Source organism: Taeniopygia guttata, chromosome 2 (genome assembly GCF_048771995.1).
Source record: "Taeniopygia guttata chromosome 2, bTaeGut7.mat, whole genome shotgun sequence".
Lineage (NCBI taxonomy): Eukaryota > Metazoa > Chordata > Aves > Passeriformes > Estrildidae > Taeniopygia > Taeniopygia guttata.
In genome coordinates this window covers 4,304,201-4,317,895 of record NC_133026.1, presented here as the reverse complement: position 1 = coordinate 4,317,895, position 13,695 = coordinate 4,304,201, and the positions used below count along the sequence as shown (strand labels likewise).

The 13,695-nt window shown below is 50.2% G+C and overlaps 1 long non-coding RNA gene across 2 annotated transcripts in view; it reads left to right on the top strand.

Annotated features, from left to right (window-relative positions):
* The window catches only part of LOC116807777 (uncharacterized), a 46,339-nt gene extending 41,755 nt beyond the window's left edge, over positions 1–4,584 (top strand). Inside the window, exons 3-4 of one of the 2 annotated variants that reach the window (XR_012054404.1) lie at positions 3,984–4,079; positions 4,381–4,584. This is a non-coding gene — a long non-coding RNA (uncharacterized lncRNA). Of the gene's footprint in view, positions 1–3,983 lie in introns of both variants that reach the window. The other variant, XR_012054403.1, reaches the window with a different exon arrangement.
* The last annotated feature ends 9,111 nt before the right edge of the window (positions 4,585–13,695 follow it).

Here is a 13,695-nt window from a genome sequence, read left to right as displayed (position 1 = left end):
TTCCAAATGCCACTACTTGATATTTTTGGTTTGTTTGGTTTGGTTTTTTTGGTGGTTGGTTTGTTTCTTCTTGTTGTTGTTGTTGTTGTTGTTGTTGTTGTTGTTGTTGTTGTTCTGTTTTGCCCTGCTGAGGATTTTGACATGGTGTTTTGTTCTGTGTCAGAAGGAAAACAAACCCTGAAATGCCAAAGTCTTTCACACAATGGTCTTTCCTTTCTCTAAACATCCCTGTGAGCTGGGCCTCTTGCAGCTCTCCACTCTTCCCAGAACAGGAGAACAAATACTAGGAAATCTGGAGGGATGAAATGCACGGATGAGCTGCAGGGAGCTGGCAGCACCAGCTCCACATGATTTCATGTCTCCAGTGCTGCCTGCTCCTCACCTGGGAGAGGCAGGTGAAACCTCCAGTAAGTGCTGATGGCTCCTGTCCTACTGGGAGTTTTCTGCTGAGCACCTCAGTCTCCTTTTGCTGTCCTTGTGAGACGTAATAGGATAATTTTAAGTCCTCATCTCTTATCCTCTGGCATCTGCTGTTTTGTTGTGTCACTCCCACACTTCTATGGTCCCAAAAGTCTGCTTGGGAGATTCTCCTTTAGTGGCGTGAAAATGAAAATGGTGATTTTAGGTCCTCTCTAGACTTGTGGTGCTGTGGAGGCACCAGAGGAAATGAGAGAGGTGACCAGCAGGCACAGCAGGGACTAGCAGACAGCTCCAGAGGGACCTTCAGAGCCAGACCCCTCCCCTTTTCACCCACCAAACACAGAGGTGATGTGTTGACAGCAAGGGGCTGGTTGCTGCCTCGTAAAAATGAGGAGGGAGAAGCAATGGTGTGAGAAAATGAGGCTTGTTTAATGACTTAGGACATTATCTTCTCTTTCTTCCCACTCTCTTTGTCTGCCTTGCCCTTCATAAAGTTGTGCTTTGATAAGATTTTCTTTTTTATCATCTGGGGTGGAGATTTTAGTTCATTTTCCAGAGACTGAAAAAGGAAGAAAATGGGGCTTCATGCAGCATTTAGCAACAGCCTTGGACAATGAACCAGGGCCAGGTAAGACCTGGAGAAGGGGTTGCAGGTCCACCTTGGCTGATCCAGAAGACTTCAAACGACATGAAATAAGGATCTTTGCTTTCATTAGATTTTTTAGCTGCCTTTAAGAAACAGAAATCTTCAGCAGCAATGTTTATATATACTTATATATACATATATATTTAGATTTTATATAAGTTCAGTTCTACTGCAGTGAACTCGTTCACTTCTGCTATGCTCCTTCCGTTTTGGGGGAAAAACACTGACATTGCTTAGCAACATTTAAATCATTTTTAGAGAGCACAATAATGTGGGAAGGACGAAGTTGATGTCTGTTACCTTGCCCCAGGTTACTTGATCTCCCAAATATTAACTCACCTAACCTTATTATTTGCTTCTAATCACTATTGTTTTCTTAATTGCAGTTGAGCATCCTGAAATCATAGAATATCTCAAGTTGGAAGGGTCCCAGAAGGATCCTAGAATGGTTTGGGTTGGAAAGACCTCAAAGATCTTTGTGTTCCAACCCCCTGCCAAGGGCAGGGACACCTTCCACCATCCCAGGTTCCTCCAAGTTCTGTCCAGCTTGTCCTTGGCTACTTCCAGGGATCCAGGGGCAGCCAGAGCTTCTCTGGGCACCCTGTGCCAGGGCCTCAGCACCCTAAAAGTGAAAAATAACAAGGATCAACAAGTCCAACTCCCTGCTCCTTGCAGGACTGCTATAAACATGCATTGCTTGACTTTAATGTTGGGGTTTCACTGCCTCTGCAGCGTGGCAGAGCACCAAGGCTCTCTGGGGAGATCCAACAATACAAAGCAGCGAAATCTCCATCTGACCCAGGCAAGCAGCTGCTTTGCCTTGCTGCAGCCCAGCAGTGGGAAGTGTTGTGCCTGCCAAAGCAGATACTGAAGGTTCTTTCTTTCCTAATTGTCACTTTTTCTGTGACTGCTTCGAACACAGAACCAAGGAGCACGGAAAGAACAGTGCTTCCCCTGTCATGGATGGGGTGGGAAAGGCAGGAAAAAAAGACTGAAAGAAGAATGTGGTGAAAGGCACCACAACATCCAGAGGCTTGACTCTGATTTGCTTGAAACAGTGTAAACAAGCAGGTTACAAAACTTGGAGCTGTGACTGGTGCTGGCGCCAGAAAAACAAGGAAAACATGTTTTAGACCAATTATACTGCAGAAGATACATGAGATTTTCAAGACACCTAAAGCCATCAGCATCAGACAGTGCAGTAGTTTGAGTTTTAGGGCCAGATGTAAACACCAGGGCTAAAGAACCAGATATTTCACCTGATATAAAGTGACTGTTGTATTGTTTCTAAAGATTTTGCACTGTTTGAAAGATTACCTACCATAAGATCCCTCTGCTGCTCTTCTAACCTCCCTGCTGGGATGCCCTGCATCTGGCCCAGGCTCATCTTCCCCAAGTTCTTTATCCATCTTTCCGCTCTTCCTGCTCCAAATCTCAAAATAACTGTGGCATTCCGTACAAACTGTCTTGAGCTTGCCCTTTTCTGCTGTATACTCATCCAACCTTTCCTGACCTATGGCCATATTTCCCCAGTCTTTGTAACATCCATAATAAAGCTCTCTGCTCATAATCAGGGCAGGACAGCCCTGGCTTGTGCTCCTTTCTATGAAACTCACTGAAAGAACATCCCACATACTGGACTCCTGAGCAACTCAACTCACCTACACAAAGAACAATGAGGCAGAGCTGGTAGGTCTGAGCAAAGGGCCCAGGTCAGCCCCTGTGGAGAAATAGGACAGGACTTGCAGGAACATCTTGTTCCTTGATGTTCTCCAAGTTCCCGTTGGAAGCCAGGCAGAGCTTCCTGGCTTTCATGGATTCAGCTCTCTGTCCCTCTAGGCCACCTCTCCACTGGTGTGTTTCCATCTGGTGTCTCCCCATCCCATGATTGAGGAGGCTGTCCTGCTTCCTGATTCATCCTTCCTTGTTCCTACAGAACAGGGAGACAGCCACAGAAACCCATGGTGGTTTTGGTTCTCCAGAGCTATGGTTAATTGCTCCAGGCCTTTATGCTCTTACATCCTTTAGGGAAAAAAAACAACAATCAGTACAATGGTGCATCTTCCTTTACTAACCCAGCACACACTTCAGCTGCCCTACCTTTCCCAGGAGGTGGATAGCTGGCGGATGGGAAGACACCTGAGAAATGATGAGTGGTGCTCCTGCTCCAGCAGGAAGTTTCAGGCAGCCTCAGCGTGGTGATTTCATCCCCTTCAGCAGGCCCTTTGCCAGACACATCCTGTCCAGCTTGTGCTGGACAGACTGGCCACGAGAAGAGTCAGTGGCAGCCAACTCCAAATGGCCAAGACCAGCCTCTTTCCAGTGCTCAGGAGCTGATTCAGGGTTTGGTTTTCTGCCCCACCCAGTCTAGAGAGAGTTCAGCACATCCCTCTGAGCTTCTCTTTCCTGCTTTCAAGTGTCTCCCTCCTTCAGAGATCTTCCCACATTCATGGCCCAACCCTGCTGCCACCAACTCTCTCTCTTTTCCTGGACTGGACACCAAGGCAGCAGCCAGGAGCTCGCTGGCTTTGATTCATTCTCCTCTAGGAAAAAAGCTGCTGATTCTGCTGGTGATTCTTCCTCTTGACTGTCTGGCCCAGCACAAAGCCTTGGTGTTCATCTCCACCCCTGTCTCGGGGGAAAAGGCCACTTCTGAGGGCCACTGTCCCTACAGGGCACTGCTGAACTTGGAATGTGGGAAGTGGAGCTGTGGGAAAAAACACAGCCTTGGGAGCATGGGAACACATTCCTATCCCATCAGCTTTGTGCCACCAGGCAATGCTCAAGTTTGGTGTGTGTTAAAAATCAAAACCTGATGGTTTCCCCCAGGAATCAGGCTCCTGAATGACGTAAGCATTTGTTGTCTCTCTCCTTAAATAACTACAGAGCAGAGCCAAATGGGTTTTCTCTCCAACAGATGGGCTGCTGACAGGTGCTGCTGGAGGCTGAGAGATGGAAAATCAAGGACACTCTGATGTGGTCTGTCACCAGCTTGAAGAGAAAAAAAAAGCAGGTGAGGTTTGGTCTTCTCGTTCTGCCACGTTATTCAGATGCTGTAGATATATAAAACCACAATAGTATTGTGTTAGGAAAATACTATTACCTCGTCTCAAAGGCAGGGGAATGGAATATGTCCTAAAGATGGAAGACTGGGATATGTCCTTTGGGACAAGGAGGATCTGCTTCCATAACACAGGTCCCAGAATAAGCAGGGTTCTGTCAGAATGGCATTGTGTAAAATAACAGAAAACAAAAGCCTTTCTTTGTCCCTAAATAAGTAATTTCTGTTCTTCCTTTGTGGTTCATTCTTAAAGGCTGGCTGAATTCAAGGAGGATGTGGTCACACTCGTTGGAAACTCCAGATGCTACAGTGTAAAAACACAAATCTGCATTAAACCCACATTTTTAATGAGTTAAATCTCATGTGCTTTCACTCTATTTTCCTCACAGGGTGATGGCAGGCTGCTGCAGTTTTAATGTCCCTTGGAGAGCATTTGCCCAGTTCCTCAGAAATCTCCCCCTTGATTTTTTTGACAGGATAAAGCCTTTTGTTATTTACTGATGTCACTGTAGCCTAGGAGAGAAATCAACAGAGTAATGAATTATAGACAATCCTTGTAGGACTTTTCACTCTGTTTGATTTAGTGTGAACAAATTCCAGATAATTAGAGATGAGTTCAAGTTACAACACTTCACTTCTGTCTTCTGAGTTGCCCTAAGTGGTGAGGAGTGTCTGGGTTGAGTCACAGGGGTCATTGGGAAGGTGAGATCCTTCTGTGTGTAGGTGTCAGTTTTGAAGAAGCCTAATATGACAGCAATGCATCTGTGTGTCTACTCAGGAAACACATCAGACTTTCAAAAAAAACCCCTCAGAATCCCCAGCATGAAAACATCACATGGTGTTGTGTGGGTTTTCTTCAGCTTTAGCTGTGGCATCCTCCAAGTGGTTCTTCACCTGCAGGTCATTTCCATCCCAGCCACCACCTCCTGCTGGTGAGCACTTGAGGGATAAGGAAAGAAGCATCTTGGCCTTGGGTTTTTGAGATCTGGGACTGCTGGACATAAAATCTGTGCAAAGTTTTCCACCAGCATCCTCATTTTGTATGTACAAAAGCAACTCCAAATTAAAAAAAAAAAAAATTGAAGGGGTATGGGAAGAGGCTAGGGTCTTGCTTTCTCCTTGATCAACAAAACCCTTTTCTCAAAGCAAAACCAAAGTCACTTCATCATGATATTGGAAGATGATGTACAGTGCTGTGGTACAACAACGAGGGGAGGGTGTCCCTGAGCACACAGCCACCCCAGGGCACAATTAGGAGAGTTAAATGGACTTTTCCATCTGAATGCTCCATTTTTTATACATAACCACCATTTTAATCATAACTCACTGCCTGCTGGAAGTCCTTTGGTACTGCCATTGTCATCTGTAGGCACTGGAGTCTGGGGAGGAGAAGGATGTGTTGGTTATTTGATGGACTCTTTCATGAGGGTTGTACTCAGTTCTCTCCATGTGCACAAACCTCCACAATTTGGAAAGTCTGGGCGGTCTTTGGCAAGGTGCTCTTCATACACCCAACTACAGCACCAAACACACCTTAAGATAGTCAAGGTATAGGTGATGCACTCCTGCCTACCCTTGGAGTTTATAGCTTTTCTGTTGGTTAAAAATCTGAAAAAAATAGGCCAATATGTGGACATTGGGCCTGGAGGATGCCTCAGCTCAGGTTTTGATAGTTTAGCTCACGATTTTTAACTTCTGGACATCACAGGGGCGATGACTTGGTTTGCTTGCGGTCTGATGAACCCCATGATTTCCAGCCAAGCACTTGACCCAGAGAATCAAACCAATAGCTGCGTGACTCACAAGGAAAAATCAGCAACAAGAACAATAAAAATCCTTGGAAAGACGAGTGGACTCTATTGCCCTGTAAAACACTACAATGGCACAGTCAGTTATGGAGCAGCACTTTTACCAGCTGGGAGGAAAGGAGCCATGGACCTTCTTTGGATGTGAAAGTAAAACTCTGCTTATTTCTATCTCTTCAGGAGAAGATGGGACAAGGACGGCATCAAGAAACTAAAACCAGACAAGGAACAGAAGGAATATTTAAGGAAAAACATTGCAGCATCTGGCAAAATATTTTCTCTTTATATCCTTCCTTGGGGTAATGGTTATTCACCATCTGAATGGCATTGGTGGTTGTGACTCCTCAGGATGTAAATCACAGAATCACAGGGTGATTTGGGTTGAGAGGGACCATAAAGATCATCCAGTTCCAACTCCCCCATGCATAAGAAGAGCAGCTGTACTGCACATGTGATGGGCTGAATGGACAGCTCAGTCCCTGGGGTAGTGTCTGGTGACAGGTGGCTTTGACGAGGCTTACAGGAAAGCCACTCATGGTGGAGAGAAGCACTTGGGGTCCCAGCTGGTTCATGTTTTACATGCAGTCATAAAAAAAATCAAACAATCATTTAGCGTGCAATAAGCGGATACAGGAAGGTTTTTTTAAACCAGAGTCACAGCAGGTCGTGGCCAGCACTGATTCCTTGCTGTTATGGTCAGAGGTCCCCTCTGATGCATGGGGGGACTCTCCTGTCCTGTGCTGATGTGACCTGGAAACCCCTGTGGTCTTGGAGTCCCCCTGGCTCCAGGCCCATGCAGGGGGATGAAGGCACTGACTGCTGTTCAACATCCTGTCCCACCAGAGACTGGATGGAAAACACTGATTTCCTTTCAGAGGAGATTCAGAGATGCATTTATTGAGGACTTGTTTCTCCTTGGAGGCAAAGGGATTGGAAAGACAAAACCCCTTTCCCTGTCACGTTGAAGGCTCCAGGCATGGAGCAAGAAGGTAACACTGGTAACACAAGGCTCTGTAACATGCAAGATCTTGGTTTCCTACACCAAACCACAATGCAGACTCCTGGCTTCTTTGTCAGCCACCATGGAGCCAGCAAACATTAAATTATGTGCTGTCCCCACCAAGGTTCTGACAGTCCCAAGGTGACATCTCTTGCTGCTACTTCTACAAAATGCCACATGCTCTCTGGGGTATTTCCAAGCTAAAGTGCCTTTCAAGCTTCATGGCTGGGAAGAAGCCCCTGGGATCAGAGGCAGAGGCAGAAGAAAACATGACAAAGGAGGCACAAGGTGTTTGACCTGGTGACAGAAGTAACTGGCTCAGATTTGTTTGGCTCATGGATATTCACTGGTGCTGTTGGAGGTGGGATGTAAGAGCACCACCAGCTCTGAGATGCCACATTTTCCTGCACATGGATGTAGTGACTGCTCTTTTGAAGGAGGTTATTAATCCTTGCCATGTCATTGCTTTGAGCAATGGAGCAGTGAAAGAGCAGCCCAAAGACCTGGCTCCTCAGAGAACAACCCATACCCACCCACTTGGAGGACAGAGACTCCTCTCAAGAATTTCACAGCCACTTTGGGAACCTTGAGGTTGAAAGCCCCTCCATGGCAAATACCTGGAGGAGCACTTCATCTTCCCTGGCTATAAGAATTTGTCTTAACTAAAGATTTTCAATTAAAAGTCAAGACTGAATTGCTGCAAAGTGCCAGAGACAAGAGTCATTAATACTGGAATGCAAGTTTTAAATAATTTTTAATATGCTCTGCAAGACATCCATAAAAGGCCCTTAATCAATATGCTCTTCAATTCCTTGCATTAAGGTTTGAGGAATTTACATTCATGGCAGGGGAAGGGTCGGGAAATCATAATGAATTTCCATCAGAGCTCTTAACACAGCCAGACCTGGGAGATCATCAGGGTACAAGCTGTTGGGAGGGTGTGACCAAATGGATCAGACTTTTTTGGTGGTCCCAGTCCATGGAGAACAGGTGTTGTAGCTTTTCATTGATATGGAAGCAAATTTTTGAGTCCCTGTTGGTGACAGCAACTGTGATTCCCAAGGTGAGGAGGACCAGGACAATCCAACCCATCCAAGAAGACACTCTGGCAATGCAGGTTTGAAGCTAAGCCTGTGCTTAAGCATTTGGCTGGATCCGGGCCAGGGGTGCAGAAAAGAAATTTCCAGTAAGGACAAAACTCTAGGAAGAACCAAACCCTAGAGGAAGCTGAGGGTGAGGTTTGTGCTTCCTATTTCAGGCTAAAAAAAGACCTGTCCCAGGAGGGGGTGAGTTTCAGTAACATCCAGAAGGTCTCCCACACACACACGCCAAATATTCCAATTCTTTGTATCCAGCACAGGGGTGATGACAGTAAAGCACATGGAAATTCCACATGCAGATGGACCCTTAGAACATCCTTCCCTGCAGGTACCCCACGGACAGAGCAGCATCACCCTTGGAATGGCTCATGGGAGGAGGGACACACTGAAAGGAGCAGAGGTGGTTGTTGCAGCCAGCTTGACCCCCAGGGATGATGACAGGGCCTAGGGATTTATCCCGTGGTTATCTGCATGCTCTGTGCCAAGGGTTTGGATGAGGGCCAGGTATTTCTCTCACCATTTTTCCTTGGGAGAAGGCAGGAGCTGGGGGCTGTGCCCTAGGAGCAGTCTGGATGCAGCCACACTGTTTCAAAGGCTGTAAAAATACAGTCCTGTAGAGGAAAGCCAGGTGAAGCTATTTTTTAGATTGCCTCAGGCCCTGCCTAGTTTACTGCCAACCTAAAAATCCCCCAGTGCTGGGAAATCAGCTTGGACATTGTGTGCACATTGCTGCAGCTCAGCCTGCGTTCGGAGGGTGCATCTGTCTGATTTTGCAATCCCGAGGCTTGAAATGAGCTAGGGAAAAGCAGGCAGCCCTTTGGAGAGGGATAGGGGAAAATAAACAAGGAAAGAAAAACACAAGGAAACCAAAAGCGCAGGCGGGAGGGAAGGGAAAGGCAGGATTTTGTCTCGGGAAGGCGTCGGATCCTCTGAAGACTGTCCCCGCCGTCGCCTCGCATTGCGAAAGAGCTTTTGGCTCGGTTTGGGGTGCCCCTCGGTGTTCCAAGGGATGCCGGCACGGCAAGGCTGTCCCGGGCGCTGCTCGCAGGGCGCAGCGGGGATGCCGGGGAGCCGGGGGCCCGCGCCGGGGCCGGGATGGGCGGCAGCGGCAGCGGGCTCGCAGCGGGGCCGCCTGCCATCTAGTGGCACCGGGACCCCGTCCCCTCCCTGCCCCGGCCGAGGGAACCCCCGAACGCAGCCCAGACCCCTCCGACACCCCCCGCGTCCCTCTGCATGAGGGGGAATCGCCTTCGGGTTTGGCGGTTCCGAGGGGATTCTGCCAGCGGGGCTGGAGCATCTGCCTGGAAAACGCGCCGAGCGCGGATGTGTTTGCGAACTGAGGAGCCGCGCCGATCCCAGCAGCCATGGAGTCCTGCCTGGGGCTCTCTCCCCCTCCCCTTCCTGCACCTTTCCCCCTCCTTACGCCTCTGCTGGGGGTTTCTCCTTCTTTCCTTCATTAAAAGAAATAACCCGTGGTAGGAGCAAGGCTCTGTCCTCCCCTCCATCTCTTCACGTTCACTGCAGGATCCCTCCTGCCTCCCATTTGTGGTCTCGTTGCTCCCCCACTGCTGCTGGTCCCCATGGAGAGCGGCGGGGGCGGGGGACACAGCCACGTTCCTTCTCTTCCTCTCGCATGTCTTTAACACCCCCAGATCTTTCAGGGATGCTGACATCTCTCTGTTTCTGCACCCAGAAGTTTGGAAGCTGAAAGGGGGGGGGGGGGGTGAGGACTGAACCCCCCTTCCTTTGTATCTTCCTGCAAATTCCAGCAGTAAATCCCTTTTGGGGGTGACAGTGTCACATTTCATATGCAGGGAAGGAAATGGAGATGGCTTTTCAAAGGCCGCCCCACAAAGGGATGGAGTAATGCACTTTCTAGATCCCTCCTGCCCCTATGGGGTCCTTTTGAGGGGTACAGAGCAGAAAACGAACATGGACAAATTCAAACAGCCCACACCAGGATGCTTATCAGGTGCAGAGCTGGGATCAGATTGAAAAGGAGAGGGAAAGCTGGGCCCTGGGCAGCTGTGAGATGTCAGCCAGGGGCAATGATGTGCCCAGGTGGTTCAGCACCTGAGGGGTGCCAAAGATGATGCCAGCAATGGGTTCTCTTGGCAAACCAGCACCAGACACAGATCATCGCTGATGGAGCGGGTCAGAGCAGCCTGGCAGCACCCCAGGATCCAAAAGCATGGGGAAGATGGCACAGGGACACTGTGGGTCTGTGCCCACAGCCCCTCCACTGGCAGTGGATGCACAAAGCCCTTCCCACTGAAATCAGCTTGGAGGTGAGGCCCAACCAACCCCAGATATGACCCAGTTCTGGGGGTCCAGTTTGCTCATGGTCTCTCATGGCAGCTATGGTTGGGTGCAAAACCCTTCCTGATTTTCCTGCCATCCTGCACAACCTAACATGGATCCAGCAGTGTGCCTTCAATCCAAGGATTCCAAATCAACACTCTCCATCTTCAGCAGTACCATCACAAAAGTGGCATTTGGGGTTTCCTTGTGTTCTCCCCACTCACCCACCTCTCACCTTGCTCCAAAAATATGTTCATCCTACTTTTCCTTCATTGTTTTTCCTTCTTTTATTGCTTTGTTCTTTTATATATATATATATATAAAGTGCTGCATCCACAGCTAGTTGGGAATGGGAAGGGAGGAGGTCTTTTTGGCTCTTGTGTTGAGGGTGCCCCTTACCAGCTGGTGACAGTGCTGGGAACTGGTCCCAAGGCATGTTTTTTTTTTTTTTCCAAGGAGAGGTCAGCACCCTGTGCAAGGCAGGATTTTATCCAAGGGAAGAGGCTCAAGGCACCAGTATGACCCATCTCCATCCCTCAGTGTGCTGCCCTGGGGACCAAGCCTCAGCCACTGAGGAGGGAAGGAAACCTAGGAGGAGGAAAAAAAGAGATTTCTGAGAAATGCTGCTACTTGGTACAGGTACCTGCAAGTGTATCATAAGAGAACAGAGCTGCCCCTGCTCACTGGGGTTTCCCATCTCCCAGGATTCTGCCCATGTTTTCTTTACCATCCCAGCTGGCTGGGATTCCTCATTCCTCCAAGTGAGCCAGGTCCTTCCGAGGCTGATTCCACATTAGCTCCATGACAAGCTAGAAGAGGACTGCAGAGCCAGTCCTTACACTTTTATCAGCACAGGATTAATTAAAAAAGAATTCAGAAATAAACAAAAAACAGCTCGGCATTAACCTCATGCTAGAGCAATTTCCAAGCAGGTACGCCAGTGAAATAAAAACAGCAATTTGCAGCTAAATAAAAATAGCAGTTAAGCATTTGAAACACAAATGCACCATTCAGGAGCAGCAGATAAATATTCAGACGCGTTCATTAGGAGGTTGAGGCTGTCTCTCAAATAAACAGGCAGGTACAAAATAGCAGCCTGAATACTCCAATTACGCCAACATTGCATCAGTGCCGATGCTCCCGGCTCCGGGAGTGGGAGGGGGAGAAGGGGAGAGGGTGAGGAGGAGGAGGGCAGCGGGGAAAGCATGTGTAGGAAATTTATATATATATTTTTTTTTTTTTAATTTGCCTTAAATTTTGTTTTATGTAACCGGTGTTTGGATTCTCCTCCACGGAAGGTTTAACTCGCGGGGATGGGAAGCTCTCCTGTGCTCCTCATGGCACCCACAAACTGGGGAGAGCAGGGCTTGGTCTCCTGCCCGCAGCCCTAAACCCACCCTGCAGAGCCCCCGGGCAGCGAGGGACGGCCGAGGATCAGCGCAAAGCAAAACAGCGCCGAGCCCAAAAGCTACAAAGCCTTTGGAGCTCAAGTGCTGCAGCTGGCTGGAAAAACAACATCCTAACACCCTGAGCCCCCCGCATCCCCCTTTGTACCGTCCCTGCCCCACGGCTGGGATGTGGCTCTGGGACAAGGGGACACTGAGCACAGGGGGGCGGGTGGCTGGTGCAGAGCCCTGCTGTGGGGCTGGGGAGATGCTCAGGGACACTGGGGTGTCCCCCAGCCAATGACACTTTTGGGGTGACATGTGTCACCTGGGTGGGGACAGGAACCACTCTGCCTCACACACACTGCAGGATGACACAACATGAGCCCTGCTGTGGGGATGCTCAGGGACAGTGGGGTGTCCCCCAGACAATGACAGCAACACTTTTGGGGTGACATGTGTCACCTGAGGGGGAGCAGGTGCCGCCCCACCCCATAGGAAATGCACTACTCCCACCACACACAAACCCTGCTGTGGTGCCGTGGGGATGCCCAGGGACAATGGGGTGTCCCCCACCCAGGGACAGCGACATTTCTGGGGGTGACATGTGTCACCTGAGGGGGAGCAGGTGCTGCCCCACCCCATGCACTCCATAGGAAATGCATTACTCCCACCAAACACAAACCCTGCTGTGGTGCCGTGGGGATGTTCAGGGACAGTGGGGTGTCCCCCAGCCAATGACAGCGACACTTTTGGGGTGACATGTCACCTGGGTGGGGACAGGAACCACTCTGCCTCACACACACTGCAGGATGACACAACATGAGCCCTGCTGTGGGGATGCTCAGGGACAGTGGGGTGTCCCCCAGACAATGACAGCAACACTTTTGGGGTGACATGTGTCACCTGAGGGGGAGCAGGTGCCGCCCCACCCCATAGGAAATGCACTACTCCCACCACACACAAACCCTGCTGTGGGGCTGTGGGGATGCTCAGGGACAGTGGGGTGTCCCCCACCCAAGGCCAGCCACACTTCTGAGGGTGACATGTCACCTGGGTAGGGACAGGAACCACTTTGCCTCACACACACTGCAGGAGGACACAGCATGAGCCCTGCTGTGGGGCCGTGGGGATGCTCAGGGACAATGGGGTGTCCCCCACCCATGGACAGCGACATTTCTGGGGGTGACATGTGTCACCTGAGGGGGAGCAGGTGCCGCCCCACCCCATGCACTCCATAGGAAATGCATTACTCCCACCAAACACAAACCCTGCTGTGGGGCTGTGGGGATGCTCAGGGACAGTGGGGTGTCCCCCACCCAATGACAGCGACACTTTTGGGGTGACATGTGTCACCTGGGTGGGGACAGGAACCACTCTGCCTCACACACACTGCAGGAGGACACAGCATGAGCCCTGCTGTGGGGATGCTCAGGGACAGTGGGGTGTCCCCCAGACAATGTCAGTGACACTTTTGGGGTGACATGTGTCATCTGGGTGGGGACAGGAACCACTCTGCCTCACAAACACTGCAGGAGGACACACCATGAGCCCTGCTGTGGGGATGCTCAGGGACAATGGGGTGTCCCCTACCCAAGGACGGCGACACTTTTGGGGTGACATGTGTCACCTGGGTGGGGACAGGAACCACTCTGCCTCACACACACTGCAGAGGGACACAACATGAGCCCTGCTGTGGGGCTGTGGGGATGCTCAGGGACAGTGGGGTGTCCCCCACCCATGGACAGCGACACTTTTGGGGTGACATGCGCCACCTGGGCGAGCGGGACAGACCACTCGGGAGTGTGCAGCACTTCTCACCAGACACAAACTCCTGTGCGGACTGGAGGGGCTGCCAGGGGTGTCTCCTTGCCCTGGGGACCTGCACTTTGTGGGGGTGCCCTGTGGGACACACAGGCGCGGCTTTTCCCCTCACGGCGTGTGAGTGGGGGGGCGGCGCGGCGTGTGCGCGCCCCC